We start from the raw sequence: 27866 nt of genomic DNA on the forward strand, positions 1-27866 counted from the left end.
CCGCTACCTCCTGCCAATCCCTGAAGCCTCTTTTAAGGCAGGTCTATTGTTTCAGCTCAGACTCAGAGACAGTGACAGAGGTCTTTCTTTGTGCCGTCACACAATGAAGTGGTGTTTAGCCCAAACGACTGCGAAACACTATAAACCTGCCATCGTTTCTCAAGACGGCGCGAGAAGCATGTCATTTCTGTGCTACTGGTCCAGGCCCAAACTCATGCTGTGGTCGAGCCAGGAAATGACATATCGGTCGTGGAGAAGTGTGTTATTACTGTTCCAGACGAGCAGATTTACGAGTTTCACCTGGTGAACGATAAAACAGGGGAATGAAATCACACAGACACTGAAGGAGGGAACGAGAGCCATACAGTATACAGAAGAGAAGATCAGAGACTCTTCTGAGACACACACACACACGCACACACACACACACACGCACACACGCACGCGCACACACACTTCCTCGCTCCACCATACATTCTGTTTGCGTCACATCTAGTGACAAATGAGAAGGACATTAACTTATTGAGGCTGGAAAGCCGGAGCGATCCATCAGAATAATCCTGAAATGCAAACACTCAGAGCAGCGGAGGATTGCATAAATCTTCCAGAGTCGAGCAACAGCCACACACACACAGAGAGAGAGAGTGTGTGTGTGTGTGTGTGTTTACCTTCGACAGACGTGCAGCGCTGCATCACAGACACACAGGTGAACTCACAAACACACACGTGAAATCCTGCGGGAGTTTTCCGTGCTCATCCCGAGAGGAACGGCTCATCACGGCTTGTGTCTAGATGCTAAACCAAGTCTTGTAAAACACTCACAAGCTCCACATGGGCCTGTACTGAGCTTAAGGTGAACGTATCATGCGTATGCATGGCTGCACAAATAAATAAAGTATTGTAAAAGACAAAGCTTAATTTAATAGAAAAAAAAACAACGTACTGTAAACAAACCCCAAGAATTTCTAACCTTTTTTTTTCTCTGTGACAGATTTTTGGCAGCAATTAATTTGCAACTCCAAATGTTTTGCATGAATCTCATGAGGCTTTTCTCAGAACGGGGATTATCATCTAGACAAAACAAAGACATGGCTGATCAAACTGGCAGAGCATTTTAATATCTTGTAATCATATTCTCACTACACTAAATTATATAATATCATATCACACTAAAAATACTATAGTAGTACCATGTTTTGGTATCATAAGGAATCATGCAAATGCATATTTTGACACTATCACTCTTACAAAAAGTACTCTGGTACAGTGACGATATCAGTAACATGCTATTTTGATACACCACTGTTCAAACCTTTGGGGTCAGTGAGATTATTTTAAAGAAATTACCGTAATACTGTAAAAGGATGCATTAAATTGATCAACATTTACCGTAAAAAATGTTTATAATGCTGCAAAAGATTTCTATTTCAAATAAATGCTGTACTTTTGAACTTTCTATTCATCACACAATCCTGAAAAAAATATATATCCTGTTTTCCACAAATATGGTTGTTTTCAACATTGATAATAATCATAAATGTGTCTTGAGCAGCAAATCATCATATCAGAATGATTTCTGAAGGATCATGTGACACTGAAGACTGGAGTAATGATGCTGAACATTCATCACAGGAATAAATTACATTTGAAAATGTAATAACATTTCACAATATTACTGTTTTTATAGTATTTTCGATGAAATAAATGCATCCTTGGAGAGAATAAGAGACGTTTCAGAAACATTCTTTTGAACTCTTTAACGGCAGTGTATAAACCATGCACTGAATGATCATCATCATTTTCATATTCACATGGTATTTAAACAAATGCCATGATATTACTACGGCACACCCACAAAAATGCTTATAATTCTGTATGTTAAATATAAATTGCATGTTATGTATCAAAGTACAATGGCATTCCCATCACTGTATCGCCTCAGAACAGTTTTGCGAAGGCGTTGTGATGGAATTAAACATCAGTCTTGCGTAATGGCGAATCTGGGGCAGAATTCACCACTCACTTCCAGATGTTGCGTAAGACGTCTCCACACCGCTTCTACTGCGGGATCAAGCAGCTCAGATTCACTAAAGCCGTTCAGCGCAGACAAAAGCTTCCTCTTCCTCCGTTTATTGATGTACTTCATTAAATTTGCTCGGTTTAATTAGTCTTTTATCGGGGCGCTGTGTGTTTTTAAGTGCCAGTGGAGCGAGGTCTTGAAGCTTTCTTGTGTCGCGTTCACTGGTGCTCCTGATGTGATCCTGACTTCCTTCAGAACATCTGCTCAGTTGATCAGTCTGTTTTCATTGGGAAGAAGATGAAAGTCGAAGGCTATTGAGTGACCAGGGGATTTAAAGCCACCCCAAACACGTCACATGACCTCATCAATTCAAGAGATTTCAATTAAATGCATCTGCTGCTTATGTTTTCCTTCTCAAATGATATTTCTTTCCCTCAGATTGATGTTGTTTTATACATTTCATGAACTAAGGCACTTTCTGTGGCGGACAGGCCAGCGAAAGACGATCAACATGGATGCACTAAGAAAAAAATGCTTGAGCAAGATGTGTTTGATGGGGAAGGAGAGGAGATTCAGCCATCTCACTGACACACACACACACACACACACACACACACACACACACACACGCGACAGATGTTCACTGTGTGATAAAACTCGGATTGGATCCAGCCGCTCTTCCACAGGTCATTGAGGATATCTAACAGATCAGAATTACAGCCTCTGTTAATGAAGTGTCAAAGTTTAGAGTAAATGCACCACTGGACGAGATGCTTACTGAGCCATCACATTTTTGCACTTAAATGTAATTAAAAAAACCTTTATCTTGCAGAGACTTTCCTGTAGCTCAAACAGTAGAGCGTTGGCTCTTGGTTCGATTCCCAGGGAAAGCAATAAGAATGTAAATGTGCACCTTGTCGCTTGTAATGTAAGTCGCTTTGGATAAAAGCGTCTGCCAAATGCGTAAATGTAAATATACAGTTTACTTGTTAGTTTTCTGTCATGCAACAATGATTTAAACAAATGCTTAATATTAATGGCCAGCTTTACTAACAGCTTGACGCAGTGCAAACCCTCTTTTGGCATTAAAAAACTACTGTCAGGATTGACTAAAGACACGCAGAGAAAAATTAGCACTAAAAAGCCGTGGACAGGGTTATATTTGCAGCTGATCTTATTGCAAATGCATATTTAGGAGTTTCCATTTCAGGCGCAAAACTTATGGGAGGAGAGCATTTAAATGAGTCATAAAAGGTGATTTACTAAGGTTTTTGCTCGTCAATTTACCATTATTTACTGCCCCAAAAAAGCACGTCTTAAACCTGACGCTAATTTGCGCTGCTCTTGGTAGATTGTGTTGGACATTATGGAGTATAAGTGGCTGCATCGGAGTCGTCATAGATCACGCACAGAACTTTCCACTAAGGTTAAGAGAAATAGAAATCATCCAGAACTCTATTGCAATGCTAATAATCGGCTGAACCAAAATGCAATGTAACGACGATCTGAGCCATTTTCCGTTCTTCGCCATTTCCAAAAAGGGTGTTGCATAAAGGATTTGATGCGTGAATCCATAACTTGTCTTGTTAAGCTTTACTTTTTCTTTGTCTTGTTACATTATGAGAGAAATCAAATTTAAAACTACTTTACACTTATTCACGTTTCAAAAACATGAATTCAAGCCTTTTCCATGAGCGTCTAGCACCAACCTTTCCTTATTCTTCTTCAAAACTGGTACGCATTCATAACACGTATAAAACTAGTCATGTGATACAATAGAAATAACACAACATATGCATTTATCAAAAAACTAAATCATCTTAATATAAGGAAAAATATTACAAAATTATTATGGCTCTAACATGCAACATTGTGGCAACATTCTGAAGAGTTTTGCATGGGCAAAACCACTTACAGTACCAGTCAAAAGTTTGGACACATTACTACTTTTAATGTTTTTGAAAGAAGTCTCTTATGCTCATCAAGCCTGCAGTTAAAACAACAACAACAACAACAACAACAAAAAAAACAGTAATATTATGAAATATTATTACAATTTAAAATAATGGTTCTCTTTTTTAATATACTTTAAAATGTAATTTATTTTTGTGATGCAAAGCTGAATTTTCATCAGCAAGTACTCCAGTCTTTGGTGTCTTATGATCCTTCAGAAATCATTCTAATATGATGATTTGATACTCAGTTATTATCAATGATGGAAACAGTTGTGCTGTTTAATATATATTTTTGGAATACTTTTTTCAGGATTCATTGATGAGTAAAACGTTAACAGCATTTATTCATAAAAACAGCATTTATTCAAAATAAAAACATTTCTAACAATATAAATCGTTACCATCACCTTTTATCAATTTAACGCATCCTTGTTGAATTAAAGTACTAATTTCTTTAAAAAAAAAAGTTATTGTTCCCAAACTTTTGAACGGTAGTGTATATTGTTACAAAAGATTTCTATTCTAAATAAATACAGTTCTTTTTAACTTCTCAGGTTATAAAAAAAATATTAAGCAGCACAACTGTTTCCAACATTGATCATAAATCATCATATTAGAATGATTTCTGAAGGATCATAAGACACCAAAGACTGGAGTACTTGCTGATGAAAATTCAGCTTTGCATCACAAAAATAAATTACATTTTAAAGTATATTAAAAAAGAGAACCATTATTTTAAATTGTAATAATATTTAATAATTTTACGGTTTTTTTTTTTTTTTTTTTTTTTTAACTGCCGGCTTGATGAGCATAAGAGACTTCTTTCAAAAACATTAAAAATAGTAATGTTTCCAAACTTTTGACTGGTACTGTACATTTTGAGAAAACGTAAATAATCTTGTTCAAATTAAAGGTTGCTGCTGGTGTTCTTCTTTAATTCACTGCTTTAGTTTGGATATGCAGATTAACAGCTTCTCAAGGGTTAATCTGAGCCATGTGATTGTTAAAGTTGAACTGGAAAAAAGTTATTTTTTTGCGATGTGAAAGTCTAAGATTCCCTACAGAGTAAGCGCAATTAACGTACAGTATTCAAGGTGCTTGCCCAGTTTCTCAACAGGCTAATCCTGTAAATCTTGGCTAAAATGACACTGTTAAATGCAAGACTTGGCCTAACATGTGTCCGGCCCTAAATTAATAAGCGCCGATTAATTACGCTTCAACCACACATCGGAACAATTCCAATGAGTATGACTGTGATCTTTAGCCGTTCAACATACTGGAATAATGAAACATCGAATTGCACGCCTTAGAGAAGAAAACCCACAAATGAGATCTCTTGGATATATAACTCAATAGTTTCTCTTTGACAACAATGCATTTAAAGAGAGGGCACTGTTTGTCACCCGCTTCTCAGATGTTTCTCCTGACAAAAAACCCCTGTAATTTCTTCTAGAGTTTCAGAAGGGATCTCAAACGATTTGCCAAGATACAGTCTGCAATCAATAGACAGACCTCAATATGAATCCTCATCATCATCGTCTGAGCTTCTCTCCTTTTACTGTATGAAAACTTTTGAAGCATTTGTGTCTCCAGAGGAATTTTGGGGAAAACATCTGAGGTGAAGATGATTCTTAAACGAAACCTAACTGAGAACTCCTTTAAGGCTATGCAAGCGCAGCCTGTAAGCAGTGAAATTGTTCCTCTGGGATATTATGTAATCTGGACAAACACTCATTTTAAAGTCCTCTGCTCCTCTTCCACAGTTATTCCTGACACACAATCCTACTGGATCTCCTCGTCATGCTCTGCTGTAATTCTGTCCAAATATTTACAGATGTATAGATTAGAAGCTGAGAAGCTCTCGACAGACTCCCATTTCCATATTTCCTCCTGCCACATTTGGCCTCAGATGTTTGCGCTGATTATACAAATATAACAGTGAGCGAACTGAAGGAGAAAAAACACAAGTGCCTTCTTGTGTAACTGTGAATAAATGAATCTCATCATGTTTCAATGTTCACGGCAACATACCAAAATAAACAAAGCAGTGTCCTGATTGCATAATAGTGTCATTATGGATTACGGCATGATGCATAAAAAAATTAAATAAAAAAATGCAGTGACAAATTGAGTGACAGGCAAGGTTATTATAGTTTCAGCTACTTACCAAGGCAACATTTCTCATTTTATGCAAACTATAGACATATTCTTAAAACCCCCAAAACTTTATAATGACAAAAACACAGCAAAAATCCTAAATTTTTCAAATGAAAATGAAAAATATTAATAAAAACTATAATAGTAGCTTAATGATCCTAAAATAACACTGGTGACAGGTCTCTAAAACTGAATGCATTAAATCAAAATATACTTTCCTAATAAACATTTCTGGTCTTATTGTCATACATTTGTGTGCATGTTATTCCAAATAAGAACATTTTTGTCTTAATTATCTTTCATTTAAATGTAATAACCTCCAAAAAAACCTTGAGGAATCCCTAGTATTTTTTTATTCTGGTGTGTAACTTCCACTTTTCAATTCCCTAAAAACAAATTTCACCCAAATTTCCGTCACATTATAAAAGTAAAATGGCTTGTAAACACATTTTCATGTTGACTCTCTTTTACCCAATGGTCAATGCTCCTCATGCTCTCTGACTCTGAACACAGTTAAAGCTGCGTTGGGTCAGGAACTATTTACATTGACATTTATTCATTTAGCAGACTTACAAATGAGAACATGTGCTATGACCCTTCCTAGTTTAATCTAACGCAGTACATGTACTTTTTATTTTGTAGAAATAGATATAGAAGAGAAAGTGTTAGTGTTAATGGATGTACAGGAACGCCGTGGAAAGCCGCGGGACAGGTTAAAGGCTTTGATGCTTAGTGGTTTGGTACATAAATCCTCGAGGCAAACATTATAAACGGCACCACAACTGTAATGTTAAAGGGCAGATGATTAATGACGGACAAGTTGAAGCTGAATTTAGACACAGTGATGCAGGGATTCAAACACAACACAGATCAGATCCTGTAGTAGTGCGATGCCTCACCACAGAAGCCTGCAGCCTGACCTACTTAGTGCGGTGACGTTTGCTCGCATTGGGGGGATCTGGCAACCACGCAGCACAGCTCTCTCTCTATTTCTCTCTGTTTTTCTCACCGTTTCGCTGTCCGTCTCACATCCGATGGGGCCAAGTCTGCCCACAAGAGCGCAGCCTCAAGCGCAGCCCTTTCATGCAGGCAAATGTTCGTGCAGGGACTTACACATGTGCATAAAAACTCAACCATGCCTAAATTCAGCAACTTAAAAGGATCCCGCTCTTATAAAATGCATGAAAAACATACCAAGCCAAACATTTCCTCCTAATCTAAAATGTCAGCATCAATAGTTTACAGCTATATTATAAAACAAATGTCAGTGGTGTTTGCACATCTAGGGTGTTTTAGTCGTTTTTAGTTCGTATCACTAAAAAATATCTGCATGCACACAGTGTGTGCACTCACATAAAGCAAGTTTTGATTGTTTATATCATCGTCATACAGTGTGTAAACCATCCTGTTATAAACATCAACATCATGAATTTATGAAAAGCTGCTTTAAAACTATGTGTATTGTGAAAAGCGCTTTACAAATTGCTTTTAGGGCGATTCTGCATGGTTTCTTACCACCCACAAGTCTTTGCTTCAATGGAAGTTTATTTTGTCCACGTGTTTCATTATGTGGCAGTCAAAAAATGCAAGTGTAATCAAGCAGAAGAGCTTGTTTCTCTTGCCGTAGAAATAAGAATAAATTAGCAGTCAATTAAGAGTTAGCGGAGAGTCTTAGCGTATTTTACATTTGTAAAGTGCAGACAATATTAATAATCTAATTGCTAAACAAAGACATTGAAATATTGCAATCTGCAACATAAAGCATACGCTTCTTTAAATAAAATAAAGAGTAACGTATCCAAAGTATAAGACTTATAGAGCCCTATGAAATCTGTTTTATATTTTCCCAAATCCCCAAATAATTTTTGTGTTTCAATGGTTTAATAACATTTTAATAACCCCAAAAATATATCTAAACAATTAAAGTAATAATTAATTACTATTTTAACAATAATTGATGAAAAGATGAAATTTGTTGTATTTTTTAAGAAGTTCTTTGGTTTTAATTCTAATGATTTAATACAAATTTATAATTCATTAAAAATCGTTGGAATCAAATTAATTTATAAAACCTTGGATTTTAATTGGCTAAACTCCGTGACATTTCATTTTACAGAGTAAATTCATTTTTCTGATTGGATTCCGTCCACGTTTTACAACAGCGTGGAAACTGGGCCTTGGATGTAGGCAGTTGAGACACATAACGCTACCCACAATTCCCTGTGAGCACAGTCTAGGCCTCAGGCTGGGTCAGGTAGAGCTAATGTACACATGAACGAGTCGCACAGTCGCACTGTAAAATACACTAACCTCATGTGATCTGAGCATCACCTCAGAGCCGCGGGATACGCCTCAAGCATCAGCTCATCCTTATGGTTCATATATGACGGAACACACACTGCACATTTCGAACGAATGTGTCCCACTTAATTAATACACATATGTGCATTTCTATCACAGATGAGCGTGCATGTGTCCTTGTTATCCCCGTGGTGGGCGCCACATCTCATTTATATTCTCATTATTCTGCACTCTCAACATCCTTGCGTAATAAAGAAGCAATCAGAGCAGTATCAAGCCCTTAAAGGCTCGCTGTGAGTCCTCTGATGTCGGATCTGACAGGTCGCTTCTTCTCACGTGAGGAACGACAGATGGTCAACATTAACGTCTGCAGCACTTCAAAGTCATCTGCAGTCATTCAGGAGGTAAAGTGGGCATGATTTCGCATGTCTTCACCAGCAGGCGTAATGCAAGAGTAAGACCACTTAACGCACGTTTTTTTAAGAGGTCGCCGGATGCTTGTCGGGATCAAGGGTGTTTTAATTGCTTGAAAGAGAGGTGGAGGGCCGATATCGCTGCAGGAGTGGGTTCGATTACTGAGGCCGGTGAGCGCCTGCACAACAAACCTCACAAGAATCGATCATCTAGACAGGCGGGTGAATGAGTTCCCCAGTGCTGAAAGCTAAATCTGCACACTATCAACCGTAAACAGTGTGCAAGATTGGAATTAGTGCATCACGAATCGTAATATATTGAAAATGTTATACCAGAAGAGCACGGTTGGTGTACAACTAATAATAATAATAATAATAATACATTTTATTTATAGGTGCCTTACATGACACTCAAGGACACCTTACAAACACTATAAAACAATCAACAATAATCAAATACTCATTATTAAAACCTTGGTTACTAAAATATTAAAATAATCACATAAAAGCCTGCAGGAAAAGATGGGTCTTAAGGCGAGATTTAAAAACATGAACTACTGATTTTTCAAGTGTGCATCTGTGCATGCTAGTTCACTAGGCTATTATTTCCCACAGCCCATTGTTGTTAGACTTTTCCAGTTGTACAGGGTGAATATAAAGTGTGTTTTAGAATGCATGAACCTAAAAGTGCTCTAAGCGATGTCACGCGTTTTTTAGGCCAAAACATTTTTTTGTCACATCCAGCAAACATCTCCTCACTATCCGCTAGCTGCCTGTCCCCTGAACACACTGTAAACAAACGCGGTCTCTGTAGACAGCCCAGGCTCCACAAACGGCAACAAAAACAAACTGGCCCAGCCTGGACCACGAACCATAACAAACAGTGTTCCAGCCAATAACCGACAAGAATGATTTGGGGGTGGGGGTTGGGGGGTTAGTGCGCGTGCACATGAAGGGGGGGAGTGGAGGAGAGAGAAGCATGAAGAGGGAAGTTACCTAGAGGAGAGATGTCAGCCAACGACAACGACTAACGTTAAAATTGTATATTCTTGAGAATTTTGATATGGCCGACACACGACCAAAGAGACGACGTTCCGATGAATAAATAACGAAGAAATAGGGAAAAGGAGAAGGAACGCGCAAAGTCCCGAATTTACATCGGAAAAGCGTTCAAAAGGTGGCGAGAACTCCTCCGGCTATCAATCCGACATTCAGGGGACTCTGTTTTTGCTGGACAGGTGTGTAAATCCAGTTTGTTTTTTCTAAATGGTTCATGACTGATTCAGGAAGCACGGCAGGGAGGGGGAGGGGACGGGATGAGGAGGAGGGAGGGTCGAGCTAGCCTCCGTTTTGTTTGACAATGCTTTGAACGTCAACAAGAAGTGGCGTCACCCAACATCCCTTAGAGCACCTTTAACACTCGTCAAGCGGCAAATGCGAGCAAAAATCGGTGTTGGCAAGTATTAGAAACGGTGTCAATCACCAGTTGGCTTGAATGCATGAACCTAAAAGTGAAATAATAATGATCTATCTAGATTGCTAATGCTTATAGGCAAACACAAACAGTATGCAACTAGGAGCTCTGTGGTATCACAATGCTTTTTTATGACATAGCTTATTAAAATACTGGTATACAGGGCCTAAAATTAACACTCGTCAAGTGAAAATCGGTGTTGGCGAGTATATGAAACGGTGTCAATCACCAGTTGGCTGGTCATTTTTTTATAAATTCTAAAAATGTAATATTGCGAGAACATAACGGTGAACAAACCGTTCAAGCGCAAGAAGACGCAAAAGAGAGCTCAATTCATTTCTTGAACACTGTGTGGAAAGCAAACATCCGAAGCACGCACAGAAAGCGCATCTCAGACAGCACCAAAATACTGGATTGAGCTCTCTTTCACATCTTCTTACACTTGAATGGACAAATTCACAAAAGATATGTCTGTCTCAGTGAGTATCCTACTAAACATAGACATAGGTTATGGCTTAAATGAACGTAAACAGTAGAGAAAGATGTATACCAGTTTCAGCGTATTGGATCTGTGCATTAGTCTTAAAGTGACAGAAGCCTAATATTCTGCTGCTGTCTGCTTTTAATGTTAATCAATCAACAAAGGACAAAGAAATAAGGAATAAGCTATCCTTAATTCATACAGTAAAGATTAGCCAGTGTTATTTTACATTTAATTACTGTATTCAATGTCTCTACCTAAACTACTGTTCCTTGTCTTTAATAATATGCTAAATTCCTATTTATTAGGTTAGATGCTTAACAACACAAATTGTGACTGGTTGCTTGACATGAAATGAAAGCTGTGATTGAGTCCAGACCTTAGCCAGTTTGTCTACCCGGGACTCACCAGTGAAGTGCATGCTTTTAGTGCACACTATAAGTATGCAAACTGGGCTGCAGTCTTAGTATTAATAAGCGAAATATTGAAGCTAAAAAACAATGTTAAAAAAGGAAAAATAATGAGAAATTAGAAATCTCTTTTAAAATAAGAGAGATTGAGAACTATAGTCAAAGTATAGTGTAGTCAAGTAGTCATGAAAAGCTAAATTTGACCTTTTTATCATCATAAGTGGACAAATTAAATGATGCAAGGTATGATATGAACCCTTTAAAGGGCAGTTGCGATGAGCTATGTGTGAGAATCTCTGACAGATCGCGTGTCTCAAACAGAGCGACGCAGAGCGAACACTAAAAGTGTGAATTGATAAAAACAGCAGGTAAGGAGGAATGCAGAGTCATGTTGCCATGGCAACTGCCTGCACACGAAGACAAAGGCTATACCTCTTCACGAGCGAGAAGGCGGTCGGAGGCGATGAGGGCTGACACGCAAACACCCGCTCGCCAGCTGAGAGTTTGCCAATCCACCTCACAAAACTAAGACTTTCGCACTGTAGCGAGGGTGTGCGCCAAACATTTCTCTTTATATCAACAGTGTATATTCCTGATGTGTTCAATTTCCAAGCACAGACGTCTTTTGATGCTTGCTAAGGTGTTATAAAGTTATTACAACTCGTGAGATATAAACTTCCAGCTCTTAGAAATAAAGTCTTTTTCCCTCCGAATTGGACTCGCATTTATCTCACAATTCTGAGAAAAGAAGAGCTTCCATATTAATCAGAATCTAATAAGAATAACCATTGAGAATAATGTTAAATGAAAAGAATTCATTTAAAAAAAAAAATAAATAAACAAAGCTAAAACATCCGGATGCATTACAGTAATGAGAATATGGAGGAAGGAAAACGTGCCTAATTGTCATTTTACTATCAAAATAATGTCATATTACAAAAATAAAAAATAATGCTCCTAAAATAGGCTTTTTTTTCCAAGCAAAACATAACTTTTCCCTTTTGATTTTGACATGAGCCGTTACCTGGTTTCACAACCTTTAACTAGTCTTCTTAGCTAACTCTTAGTGTTAATAAGCACCAGTTTATATTCAGAGTAGTTATACTAATTAATTCAATGCCAAAAGTGCATTGATATGATTGAGATTGCACCATCTTGATCTGAATCCATCTTTCTCTCAGGAAATACTCAATGACGCATTTACAAACGTAGTTCAGAAGCGATTGAACATTCAGTCACGCTACAGATACGTTGGTTTGCATACTGATCAGCTCAATCGACACTCAGTGGTGAAGGGAGAACACCTCACGGATCTGTCTGTTCACCTTCCATCGGGATTAATGAGGACAGCCCATGAAATGAGCTCGGCCACGGGAGTGTGGAGGTCACAACAGACTCCGGCCAGCCAACCTGATCTAGAACCTGCTGCGTCTACTCAAATCTCACCTGAAACATTAAAGGAGACGCGTCAGGTGACCCTCACTAAACACACTGCAGCTGTACTATGGTACATTAATGGTATCAGATGATAATATTTTGAGTTATAGCACAGCACCAATATACATATACGTACCGTAGTACTTTTTGGTAGTGAAACATACAAAGAAAACCATTACTTTGGAAGTGCCATGGAACAGTGATGGCATATTTACCATGGTACTAAAATACATTAAAGTACATTCAAAATACCACAGTAGCATCACAGTAATGGTTTAAAAACACATTGTAATACCGTGGTACTTTGTTTGGTATTGAAGCATACATGATAACTAATGTTAACTAATGAAACCTTTTGGTAAAGTGTTACCAAAGTACTTTCAAAAATACCATGGCAGTACCACTGTAAATCTCCAAAAACTCATGGTAATACTGTGATACTTTTTTTTATAAGTGATAAAATCATTGTTCATTGTGAACTGAATGATTGAAATATTCACGTGTCATGGTACTGGTTCTTCAAAGAAATAAATACACACACAAAAGAGTTTTTTGGATATTTAGGACATTTACCATAGAAGTACCATGGTGTTTTTGGAAGTACTTTGGCATACCAACTAAACACCATTCAAAGTTACAAAGGTTAGTTTTATCATGTGTAAAAAGCATGGTATTTGCATGGTACACGTCTAAAAAAACAATAAATGTAAAATAAAATAAATCAAAAGATCATTATTGATTGGTTGTTTGTTAACTGAATTATTTACATATTTATGTATCATGGTATTAATATGGTACTCTAAGGTACTTAGAAAAAAACACTGTACACTATATACACAAAAAGTACTCTGGTACACAGTTTTTTGGACATTTACCATAGTAGCACTATGGTATTGTTGGAAATACTTTGGCATACATACTAAATCCCATTCAAAGTACCAACGTTTTACTATCACATGATGGTATACCACCAGTCTGCCTTTTATCATGGCAAAAAAAGCATGGTTTTTCCATGATGTCCACTGAATTCAAAATGTTGCATTTCCAAAAAAGCACATTGTAAAAACTACTCCATCTTATAAAGTTTCACACGCTCACAGATCTCTATGGCTGTAAAAACCACTCGGCTCTATGGCAGATCAGCATCTGCAACAGTGCTATTTGTTTGGGAGTGTGTGGTGAAAACGAGGTGGGATTTGGAGGCGTTATGTACGATCAGAGCGACGGGCAGGTGGGGATCAGATGTGCTTGCAGAACTAAAGGGATTAGCGACCAGTACAGAACAGATCTGTTTGATGTTGACACTCTCCCAGAGGCTCGCGACAGACACCAGACCTGCTCACTTCACAATCTATCCAAAATACAAGCGGAAAACATCAATGTGAGCGCACAGCAAAACTCTATGATGCTAGAATGTTCAAAATGGTTGCCATTATTTATTAAAGGGGCCATGGCATGAGAATTGCAAGTTTCAAAGCTTAAAACATCCTCCTCATTATAAACAACGTATTTATATAATCAAGCTCCAAAAACAGCTTGTTTTGATATTGGGTGACCGGTGACATCACACAGGCAAATACATTTGCATATGACCGCCTCCAGAGCAAGTCATCGACGAATAGTTACGCATCATCACACCACCACTGACATTCAGCCGCTTAATGGCTGGCATGTCAATACACTGGTTATGAGCGTCACGTCAAAAGCCATTATAATCACTGACGCTGTCTACGCATTTACTGACAATTCTTAAAGGGGCAGTGTCTTAAAAACGGATAATTTCAGGCAGCGAGTCAAAATGAAAGTAGAAAATAACAGTTTTTCCGCAGATTTTTGTGCAAAAAACATTATTAACATTATATGTGAACCTCAACATATTTAAAATAAAATAAAAATCATGACCCCTTTAAAGTGTAGGGCTTGTTTTGGATAATCAGGCCAATAAGAGACTATTAATTGCAACTCTTACCTTTTTATTACACAAATGTTTGATTAAAAATGCCTAAACAGAGATCATTGAGCGGAGAACCATTGAAATTGCTGCAAAACTTTCAAAACAGTGATGACATAAAGCCTTGTATACTGAAATCAAGTGACTGGCAGTTTGATATGCACTCAGAATCACAAAGGTCTTGAAGCTTCACCTGTCAATAGTTTAGGCTCTTCCCCAGAACATTTGCTAAAAGCTATACGTGTTTACTAAAGACTGATTAAACAGATTCTTCTACAGCATCAGATGGTTAAACTCATTTAGTTTTAAGAGTAAGGAGCAGACTCCTGTGAAATATTGCAGCAGGGCTGGACTCTGAGATCAGAGCATTGATCTTTGCTCCGGACAGTGTAATAAGAGAAGATATCCGGATGTTGTAGCCTGAGGATAAACCGCTAGAATTGATTCCTTATCTGGAAGGCTGTGATAGGGTTCCCGGCGGTTTGGGATGCATCCAAACTGCTGGAGCGTAAGTGGATTTAAAGCTCAGTGTGTCAGTATGACGTGCTGTAGTGCCGTTGCTCTCCGAAACGAGGTTTGTGGAATAAACATCAGCTGTCCTTACGGCACAGCAAAACTAGAAGCGTATTTATGTAATTCTGCTCAGTTACAACACATGATATAACCGCACTTTATAATAGCTTTCACTTTAATATACAGGTGAAACTCGAAAAATTTGAATATCGTGCAAAAGTTTGTGTATTACAGTAATTCAAATTAAAAGGTGAATAACTATATAACTATATACATATGCATGATTATACTTTTCAGAGGGCCGACATTTCTGTATTTAAAATCCTTTTTTTAATTGATTTAATGTAATATTCGAATTTTCTGAGATTTTGAATTTGGGGTTTTCATAAGCCATAACTTTTGCACGATATTCACATTTTTCGAGTTTCACCTGTATTCTATAATGCTAAACATATCAGCAGTTAATGCACATTCAAGATTAAAAAGGCAATGAAACTCACTTCTGAATGTCCATAACATTCACATTTGTTAGGCATTATATAATGTTAATCATTATCTCCAAAGACCAAACATGTCCTTTGGTTTGGGTCTATGTCTCCTGTCTCAATTTATGTTATCAAACAAAACTATTTCCAACATACTAAAGGAGATCAATACCTCAAGCACAGGTCAGGAGTGTATTTTCACCATTATTATGGCTTCCAAGACCACTGTACATTAAATTGAATCAGCCAAGGGGTTCCTGTATATCAGACCTTCCCAACAGGGATTCGCAAACGGACAGGTATGCTAGTCCTAGAGATAGTGGAGAGCTCTTCCACCCTCTTAAAACGTGAAACAGGGAAGCGTGACAGAGGGTTAGATCACGCTTTAGAGGACAGACAGCGAGTGACGGCTTCTCTTCTCTGAATGTAAATTACAGCTTCACCTGTCACTCAAAATCAACCAAGGACATCATGAGAGGGAAAGAAAGAGCGAGAGAAGCATACAGAGAGAATATTCCAGATCCTTCCCTCCAGTCTCACTCAGCAAGATTTTTTCCAAGTGTTTTAAACATATGTTGAGGAAAGAGAGTCTTTGAAACATGACGGAGGTCCACAGGGGTCCACAATCACATCTGCTCATTCATTCGAGAGGATGCAAACATTCTGCGTACTGTACAGAGAGCCAGAGCCGGGTGGCGTTCTCTAATACAGTGATGAGAAATCATACATTTACAATGTAGAACTTGACTGGCATGTTACAAATCCCTGAATTGCTTGTTGACTTGAGACTTGAGACATGAAATATGCCAAAACGCCATGAAACGGTCTAACAAATACAATATTCCTTCTTGCCTTGATATATTTCATACTTAAACAGGAAAAGCAACATCTGAGCATTTACAAAGACATTAATTGCAGAATATATCTATTTTAACCAGAGAAACAAGATATTGAACGCGTATTTGCTAAAAATGTGTACTTTTAAGAGTGCACTAGTACATAGATGAGCTCAAAGCTATAGTCATAGACAGTCACAAAACTTACATTTTAATTTCATGGGGTGTTTAATTTCATCATATATTTGATAAACGTGTTTTTATTGTGGAAACTACTGAAATCTGACTGACGGAGACACTTCATGACTGACAGAAAGTGTTCATCACTGAAACTCTTCCTGCAAGACCCGAATTATTCTCAAACACACACACACGCACACGCACACACACACACACACACACACACACACACACACACACACACACACACACACACATTCTTGTACATCTATCTTTATGAGGACATTCATTGACACAGTGCAATCTCTAGCCGCTTACCCTAACCTTACCCATCACAACTAATTGCCTAAACCCGAACCCTGACCCTAAACCGACCCTTAACCTCGTTATAACCTTATCCCTAAAACCAAGTCTTGACCCTCAAACAGGCCTTTACAGGCTCTCAGAGAGTGAGGACCTGCCAAAATGTCCTCACTTTACTCTCTTTGTCCTCACTCCGAGGGTCTAAAACTCAAACTGGACCTCACAAAGATAGTTGTACAAGTACACACACACACACACACACACACACAATTAGCTTTTATGTAAGCACTCCCACAGATGAGGAGATTCACTCAAAGTCTAATTTTATACCACAGCAACATCAGAGCTCAAACTCGCAAGTCCAATCGGTCAGAAAATCACATTAAACTTACAAAAGCTTACAAAAACTTCCTTTTCAATCCCATATTGACTGTATCATGAAACATGGCATACTGTCTGTGTACGGTAGTTTCAAAAGTATATAACATATTATATACTTACATGGTATATTAATAATCTAGTGTAAAAACATTTTTTCCATGTTATATTTTAGTTGAAGGTTTGTGCCAACAGTGATAAGCTCTACACGACTCTATTTATAGTCATCAGTCAGTTTTAGCATCAATGCTAACCCCTGCTCCCTCATTAGGCTCCATGTGAAGTATGTGTGTGGCGTAATGGAGAGTTTGGCATCAGACGAAGGCAGGCCGAGTTTGATCTCTCTCTCTCATGCTGGCCAATTACCCAGCATTCCTTTAATTTTCCTCCAGTAGCTCCATATATCCCTCCCCATCCGTCTGCCATCCAGCTGTCCCCATGCAGCACCAATTACAAACTCCTCTTATGGATTTAGACAGGACTATTTTTGAATCCTGCTGTGGGAGGACACACACTCCAGACTGGAAACATCTCGCGAGTGACGCTTTCCCGTCCATCGTCGATCACATCTCTCAGTGGCCGAACATTAGGCTGGTATGCTCAGATGTTTTCATGCGTTTGAGTGACGCAGTTTATTGAGGCAACTAAAAAACAATATGATCAGATATTTAAAAATGACGACACATTTCGTCACCTTCCTAAAATAATTGCCCAAGTCATTTTGATGATCAAATGACTTAGGCAAATATTTTAGGAAGGTGACGAAAGTCATTATAAAATCAAAATCCAATTGTTTTTAAATGGAATATTGCAGTATTTATTATATATATATATATATATTTTTAAATGTGTCTTGTAATCCTTATTAATCAAAATAACCCCCCCCCTCTTATCTCTTCTCTGATAATGAGGGCGGAGCAACCTGTCACTCACATGAGATCCACCAATAGCAAACCACAACCATCCAATCAATTCCCCATGAACAGAATCAAGTCCCGCCCTACATTTGTTCATCAAAACAACTGATGCATTTATGCCAATCTCACCAAGCACAAACCAATACAAAGAAAAGTAGGTAAATATATAATTAAATGAGTTGCAGGTCGCACACACAGCGGCACACTTCCAACCAATTACACGTGCAAAGATATCCAGCCCTAAAGCTATCGGGACAGAGACACAAACACCGCTATCGTTCACGGCAAAACACCTCCTTTCTCATCGACAGTCATTGAGCATTGAAAATATGAACTGAGTGCACGGAGAGAGAGATAGAGGGGGAAGAAAAAACACTATCTTGCAAACAGGCACGGCGCCACCGCTGGGGAAATGCCTCGGCACTGTAGATTATTACTCAAAACCATCTGCCCAAATGCTTTCTTCCAAATCGACTTGGAAGGGGGCGAGGGAAGACGATGTTTTCCTCTGCAACACTGAACAAGGTTAGAAGCGAGACCCGCTGGCGCCCGTCCAGCCATGGGTAACCATGGAAATGAATATTAGCTCGATCTGAGGAGAAGCAAATCGTTCCTGGAAGTACGTGTGCACCCACAAATGATGGAGGTGGATCAGTTCAGTGTCATTAGGGTGCTTTCTAAGGCAGCATTACGCAGATTCTGCAGATTTATCAGCTGTACATCCATGATGTGAATCAGTTCCAGCACATCTCAAAGCTGCTGTATTAGACTGAGATCTGGTGACTGTGGAGGCCGTTTGAGTTTAGTGAACTCACTGTCATGCTCAAGAAACCAGATTGAGATGATTTGCGCTTTGTGACATGTGTGTTATCCTGCTGGAAGTATCCATCAGAAGAGGAGAACACTGTGGTCATAAAGGGATGGACATGGTTAGCAAGAAGACTCAGGTCGGCTGTGGCGTTTAAATGATGCTCAATTGGTACTAAAGGGCCCAAAGTGTGCCAAGACTATATATAACAAACCATCACACCACCAGCAGCCTGAACTGTTGATACAAGGTGTTCAGAGATGCTCTTCTGCGTTCAGAGATAATGATCTGTTCAGAGATGCTCTTCTGTGTTCAGAGATGATGATCTGCGTTCAGAGATGCTCTTCTGCGTTCAAAGATGCTCTTCTGTGTTCAGAGATGATCTTCTGCAGACTTCGGTTGTAATGAGTGCTTATTTGAGTTACACAGAACTGACACTCACTGGATATTTGTTGTGGTTGTGCGTGAAAATCCCAGTAGATCAGCAGTTTCTGAAATACTCAGACCAGCTCGTCTGGCACTAACAACCACGCCACATTCAAAGCCACTTAAAACACATTTCTTCCCCATTCTGATGCTCAGTTTGAACTTCAGCAGATCGTCTTCACCATGTCTACATGCCTAAATGCATTGAGCTAATTGGCTAATAAGATATTTGCATTAATGAGCAGTTGAACAGGTGTACCTAATTCATTTATTGTGTAAATCCCTCATAATTACAGTGGAGGGTCTTACAAACAGGGGCAAAATCATATATAGGCCTACTGTAGGTGTAGATATCAACTGATATCACATTTGTGGAATGAAACAGATTTTTTATGTTGTTTTAAAAGTCCAATACATAACTAATAATCAGAATCAATTTTTAATTACCATTTGCATTTTTAACACATTTTTTTTATTTCATGTCTAGTTAAGAAATCACAGAATGAATGACCGTTGTTTAAAAGGTTTAGTTAATTATCCAAATAATGAATAATTTACACGAGTTACTAGTACTTGTATACAAATTACTTAATAATGTAGAGTATATACATTGCTCTATCTGTGAATACTGTTGTTGGGGTAAGGTACTACTTTCTAGAGACTACCCAAATTATGTATAGTATTCAAATTGTTTTAATTATTTAAAAATGAATTATTGGTCTCTCTCTAATGCCAGTAGCAGCTCCCTAACAATCTCCCAGAACACCCTGAAAACTAGAACACCCAAGCAACATTTTGCACAAGCAGGTAAATCTTCTTCAGAAAATTGCTAGTTTATTGCTGTTGTCAAGAAATGCCCCGAAAGCACGCAGCGGATCAAGCTGTCTTCAGGTTTTATTAAATTGCCCCAATTCTTTCCAGAATCCCAATAGCTCACATCCCACTGACCACAACATCCTCTCAAAAACACTTCAGACATCCTAATGCTTCTTGCAAGCACATGGGAAACTTGTTTTGGACCCAGAAAGCCGATATGATTTGACAACAGCAATCTAATGCAACCCAATTTATTTCAAACTGGCATTTCTGGACTGGTTTGGTAGATTTATATCAGAGGGAGAAAGAGGCTGAGAAAGAAACGTGGGTGTTTGCAATCGTAAGGTTTCAGTGCTGAAGACGTTACAGAAACCTACAGTAATTAGACTCTGGTACTGCGAGACATTCTGAGCTTTATATGACATCTGCGTGTTACACAACTGTGCCAAACACTTTTTGTTCTGCTGTTCTAATGATGAGAGTGAATCATATCATATAACCTTGAAATGGAAAAGGTTCAATTCATTCGCTCTGTTTAAACTGGAGACTCTTGATTAGTCACTCTATGGAGAGCAATGAGAAATAAAGCCGGCTCGAGCTGGAAACACATATACGCTGTGTTATCTACGCAAGCAGTTCATACATAACCACACGAGGGATGCTTTGAGCACATTAATGTTAATGCATAAGATTCCTACAGACGTCTACAGGCTGCAACTGAGGGAAAATCCAGCTAAAACACGATTCCGGCTGGTAAATATCAATATAAATACATTTACACACACAAAGAAAGATAGAGACAGACTGACAGATAGAACGATAGATAGATAGAATGATAGAACAACAGAAAGAATGATAGACAGAACGACAGAACAACAGAAAGAACATGGATGGATGGATGGATGGATGGATATGGATGGAAGGATGCATGGATGGATAGATAGATATGGTTTAGATAGATAGTTGGACAGATGGATGACAGACCGAACGACATAGACGATAGATAGATAGATAGATAGATAGATAGATAGATAGATAGATAGATAGATAGATAGATAGATAGATAGATAGATAGATAGATAGATAGATAGATAGATAGATAGATAGATAGATAGATAGATAGATAGATAGATAGATAGATAGATAGATAGATAGATAGATAGAATGACGGATGGATGGATAGACAGACAGACAGACAGACAGACAGACAGGGAAACACTCCACCGCAGTGATGTCATATATTATTTAGTAATTTGGGCCACTTGTTTATTCACAGTCGTTGTCTCCCTCCTCACTATTTCACTCTCTACCATCTTATTTCCCCTGCTATTCAATTTAAATGAGTCTCCTGCGCTCGTGAGCAAACACACACACACACACACACACACACACACAAACACACACACACACACACACACACACACACACACACACACACGTCTTGGCCTTGGTGGTGAGCAATGCAGTCGGCGGCTCCATTGCGACAGCGGTAACTATGGCGATAACACAGAGGAGAACTGCAAAACATCTCCTACATGCTCGCACCTACATCCACTGCATTTCTTTAAAACATGACAAATCAAGTGCACTCAGTGGATGTCACGTAAAATATGTCCAGAGCGTACTTCACCCTAAAACCACAGGGAAGAAAGCAAGAAATTACATTTTGCATTGCCTATTTCAGATTAGCCATTATGATGGTTTGGCTTTGTGACATTATTTTCATGACAATTAAGCACATTTTCTTCCAAAATCTTAACGTATTCAGACACTTTGACACACTTTCTCTTTTTTACTGTATTCAGAGTAAAAATTCTGCTAATTTAAATGTAACAACATCAAAGACAGTACAACAAATACAATCATGACGCATAAATATATTTGTTACAATTTAAATGATGTTTAATTACATCATTGTCTAATTACTGTAATGATATTGTTGTCACAGTAATAATTTTTTATTGCAAAAATGTGCTACTGTCACGGTGTGGTGCACTTTTACTAACAATATAATCCAAACAGGTACATCGGTACAGGTACAAGACAGGCAGAAGGTTCACACACACTAAACGAGGCTGACTGAACAGAAATGAACTAAATACAAACACTGATGAACACTGATTAACAGAACACAGGTGACACAGATGATGATAAATTAAACACAGGTGATACAAATAAACTAAATGACAGTAACCATGGATACGAAGGAGTGGCGGGAAAAGGACAAAGGAAGACATGTGACTACTGAAAACACAAACACTGACAAGTGACAGCTACACTGTCATAAACTGTCATCTTTAGATTTTGTTTGTGTGTGTGTGTGTGTGTGTGTGTGTGTGTGTGTGTGTGTGTGTGTGTGTGTGTGTGTGTGTAAGTGAGTAAATAAATAAACGAACAGTCTTTAATTACTCATGTTAAAGTCATCCGTCTGTCACCTACCACTAGAAATAAAAGGGGGAAAAAAGCAGAACTTCTTAAACTTTTAAGGTTGACATAATTACCTCAGAATTAGTATTCATTACCATCACCTTTACTGTAGGGCTCATTTATAATTAAAAGAGACCATTTCCCTTTCAAACCCATTAATCGTTTGACATATGGAGTGTGTGTGTGTGTCATTTTAAACCACATTTAGACTCGTTTAGAAACTAAAGTCACACATAAAAATGTCAGAATGTTACTGTAACGCATGCACGATATCAAAGGAATGCTGCAGGATCGTTCATAAACGCCACTTTTCTTCATTTCTGCATTTTTAGTGGATGTCTGAAGTCAGTTCACACAGGTGTTCGATAGAGCAACCACAGGTGAAGAGAATCAACATGATCCACGAAACAAACACAGGCTTCAGTAGAGCATTGCAAACTCTGTCTGAATTTGAATATTGTATGAATCTGAATCTGAATATGAGTCTGATATGAATATTTCATATCTCATGCAGTGACAATCATAACTTTTAAGTGGTTTTTAGTGCCGGTTAAACCTGAGGTGAGGCCAGAAACTTTAAAGTGAGTGGATCTTGGTGAAATAGGGTGGACCTCAATGGCAACTCTCAAAATACATTTTATAATACATGGGCTAAATATAATCCGACCCCCAGTTTCACAGACAAGGCTTAATATAGTCCCAGAATAAATGCATGTTTGAGCTGTTTTAACTGAAAGCAATGAATACACTGATGTATCTTAAAATATGTCAGTGCCATTGTTTTGTCTCACGATACACACCAGTGATGTTTGTTTCTAAGGCACATTTATAAAAGCTACTTAAATGTCCTAATCGAACTAATAACTAATCCTGGTTTAATCTAAGCCCTGTCTGTGAAACCAGGCCTATGATTAGTTCAATTTGATTTATTGTCAGCCAACTTGATTAATAAAAACAACAAAATCCATGAATTGATAAAATAACCAGTATAATAATAACAGAATAATAACATTAAACAAAGGTAATAATTATAGGCGGAGCATCAAAGGTTTCTATTTACAGCGTTGTAGCCAATCACAGACGTGTCTGTTGATTTCTTGAACGTGATGGCCAATCAGAGGCGATTAAGTTAGAATCCACTGGAGTTTTTGTCCAGTGCTGAGTTTTGCATGTTCATAAATAAGTGTAGACATTATGTAAATAAGAGATTCATTGATTATAACAGAATTTCGTGAGATCGCGCCAACTCAATGATCTAAGACAGCTGTTTACTGATAAAGTTGCACGCTTTCTAGGCGATATTCAGAGTTTAAATACTTCTTTTGTCTTGCTTGACCAGCGGCATCGTGCACACGCTGCAAAGTTTCAGGAGTGACATCCACTACTAAATGTATTTATTTGAGTGATTATTATTGTCATGTATGCATTTACATTCATGCATTTGGCAGATGCTTTTATCCAAAGCGACTTGCATTGCATTTCAAGGTACACATTTGCATTCTTATCAGTTCTTGCTTTCCCTGGGAATTGAACACATGACCTTGGTGTTGCAAGCGCCAACGCTCTACTGTTTGCGCTACAGGAAAGCTATATGCATGATTTTTCTCTCTTTAGAAAGAAATACACTTCATACATTTGATCGAAATTTTGAAAATATTGCAAGTTTTGCGCAAATGGCTACCGTGACGCATTAAGAGAATCTGCTGAAACAGAGGGCCGCTCACGGGCTCAGCCATAACCAAACATTATTAAAGACCTTCAGCAGACGCTGCAGAGAGAGAATGAGCGAGAGAGGTGGACGGGACAGTCATTAACCCCTCGATGAAGGGAATCAGAGCGAGTGAGGACAGAATAGACACACAGAGTGACTTTTGGACCCAGAGGGCCCTCAAGAAAGATACATCAAATCAGTCTTTCTGAACTCTGACACGACGATTCTATCACATCCACAATACCAAATCATTTCTCTCCCTCATCTATCTTCCCTTGAACTATACTTTCAGACTGTTTCCTCAGTAAAAGTTAGGGTGTAATAAGGAATATCTCAGTTAAGATGATGCAGACAGTGTCTTTTCTGTCAGAACAGGACACTGGATCACTGTAGGATTCATTTCAACCCACTCAAATGTGTCACAATCAATCTTGAAACGTGCAAGAATCAGCATTTGACGCAAATGCTGACAACAGCAGCTTGGTAGTAAAAAAAAAAAAAAAAAAAAAATCTGGAAGGGTTAAACTGATGACACTTTACAATAAGGTCTCATTTGTTAACATTAATGTATTAACTAAAATGAAGTAACAATGAGCAATACATTTGTATTTATTAATCTTTGTTAAAGTTGGTTGATAAAAATCCAGCTGTTCATTGTTTGTTCATGTTAGTTCACAGTGCATTAACTAACGTTAACAAATACAACTTCAGATTTCTATAATGTATTTGTAAATGTTGATATTAATGTGAACTAAGATTAATAAATGTTGTAAAAAGTATTGTTCATTCTTAGTTCATGTTAACTAAAATAGTTAACTAATGAAAGCTTATTGTAAAGCGTTACCTTTAAACTACTCTACTCTTTTATTCCGCAATGATGCATTAAATTGAAAATAAAGACATTTATAATGTCACAAAAGATTTCTATTCCAAATAAATTTGCTCTATTCTTCAAAGAATCATGAAAAGCAATGTATCACGTTTCCATAAAATATGTAATTCCACAAAAATATGAAGCAGCACAACTGTTTTCAACATTGATAATCATATCAAATCATCATATTAGAGTGATTTCTGAAGGATCATGTGACACTGAAGACTGGAGTAATGATGCTGAAAATTCAGCCTTGATCACTTGAATAAATTACATTTTACTAATAAATTCACATAGAAAACAGACATTTTAAATTGTAAAAATATTTCACAATACATCAGTTTTTACTGTATTTTTAATCAAATAATGCAGCCTCTTTTTTCAAAAACATAAACCCAAACTTTTGCAAGCAAAACAATTGCAATCCAAACAAACACAAATGAAGGGAAGCTCCAATAGCAATGAAAGCCTCTCATCACCAAAAGCATCCAAATCATAATGTCACCTGTTGCATTAAAATGCTGTCTAGCTACAGACCTTCATAAGACACAAGACCGCAGCATCTACATCACTGCATGACAGCAGCATTAATCATCAGCGTTCACACTGTAAAACAGTGACTGCTCATCCCTGTGTCACTGTACAATCCTCACCGCCACAGCGCCAGGGTTTGTGCTGACAAATAGCACAATAACCTCTTATCTCTGAAAGACTCATCCACAGTCCTTCTCAGAGCCACGTCCTCTGTCTATCTCTGATATCCTCCAATGTATCACTCTGTTGATAAGCACTGACTGCGGCTTCACAGGGGAAGGTCAAGTGATGAAAACAGAAACATCATCACTAAAACAGATTTTTATATTTTATAAGGACTGGAAAGATGCTGAGGTGTTGTGGGTGGTTGCCGGGGTGTTGCTATGCAGTTGCAGATCTCACATCGAACATGGTCGATGGGGAAAAGGCATTTTAAATATATTTTCACCTGTACATGCACTCATTCAATCTAGCTGAGTGTAAATATCAGTGTATGTGCAGAGCTGTAGGAGGGGAGCAGCAAACCCCTGTTGCGTTCCCTCAGTGAAGAGCCACTATTGTTACCGTGACAGTGATGAAGATTTATGCAATGCCGACTGGATAGATGAGATTACAGAGCACTAAAAGTCACACATCAGTGAACACAACCTCTTAGCGACAGGTCGGGACACTCTACTGGAGTCCTTCGAGTCACCGGAAGACACGCATGAAGCAAAACAAAATAATAAATGATAATAAAAAATAGTTTTGCTTTTAGATGCTAATAGGCCAATGCAGAGCTGCACTAAAATGCAAAAAGCATGACCTTTATTTCTCAATACAAACTAACAAATAAATACATAAATTCTATTATATAAATATTAGTGCTGTCAAATCGATTATTTGAAATATCATAAAAGTTTGTAAATATATAATAAATATTATATATATAATACTAAAAAAATAATATAAAATTACATATAATAAATAAATAGAATTAAAAATATACACACACTACCCATCAAAAGTTTTGAATAATTAAGATTTTTTAAATGTTTTTAAAAGAAGTCTCTTCTGCTCACCAAGGATGCATTTATTTGATCAAAAATACCGTAAAAACAGTAATATTGTGAAATATTATTACAATTTTAAATAACCATTCTCTATTTAAATATATTATAGTGTAATTTATTTCTGTGATGCAAAGTTGAATACTCCAGTCTTCAGTCACATGATTCTTTCAAAAACATAAAAAAAAAAAAAAAATATATATATATATGTATTCTTTTTATTAGCATGTACACCCCGCTAAATAAATTCTTTTTCCATCAAGCCTGGAACAAACTCTCCTCCAAATAATTAACAGAGCGGCATCTCATGAATATGCTGAAGCGGATGACGCAGAATGCATCTGGAGGACGGATGCCTTTCATCTTAGTGTAGTGGGACAGCGAGATGCTCGCCTAAATCTCCTGATAATCCGCCTCAGCTTGTAATGAAAGGGATAAATCAGGACCCTGGACAGCGTTCGGCAGGGCTGAGTGATAGTGCGTCTGGATTCAGCACCACGGACAGCAGAACATCCACATACCTGGATGGGATTCTGGGTTTGGGTTTACAGGGCATTAAATGGACCCTAAAAGGCAACAAATCTGAGGCAACAAAAGCAGGTGCACTAAATGTAGACTGAACAATAATCCAATGCTATAGAGGATGAAAACAGTGTAGGGAAATGCCATTAAACACAGTTCCCCAATCTGATTTGTGCCATATAACCGTGTGTGTGATGTATGTGCTGTGCGAAGAACTGCCTCCTGATAAGATCAAAGAGTCTAAACACACACCAACAGCTGCTGACGCCTGTTAAACACACTGATCAGATAGTCACGTCTGATGAAAAGGAGCACAACTGAGTGAAATCCAAATGTAATTGAATGACATTTCATTGTCTAAGGAAGGGAGCAGCGAATGTCTGAGTGTCATGGGCAAAGAAACTGTTACAGAGATGGAGACGTGTGCAATCTCGACCTGATAGATGAGATTATACAGCAGTAAAAGTCACGACACTCTTCTGCTGGAG

General features: G+C 37.9%; 1 protein-coding gene across 6 annotated transcripts in view; it reads right to left on the reverse strand.

The window, feature by feature from the left end:
* slc12a5a (solute carrier family 12 member 5a) overlaps positions 1-27866 on the reverse strand; it is a 156910-nt gene that overhangs the window by 65438 nt on the left and 63606 nt on the right. The gene's annotated exons all lie outside the window — the stretch shown is intronic.

Source organism: Rutilus rutilus, assembly GCF_951802725.1.
Source record: "Rutilus rutilus genome assembly, chromosome: 12".
NCBI lineage: Eukaryota > Metazoa > Chordata > Actinopteri > Cypriniformes > Leuciscidae > Rutilus > Rutilus rutilus.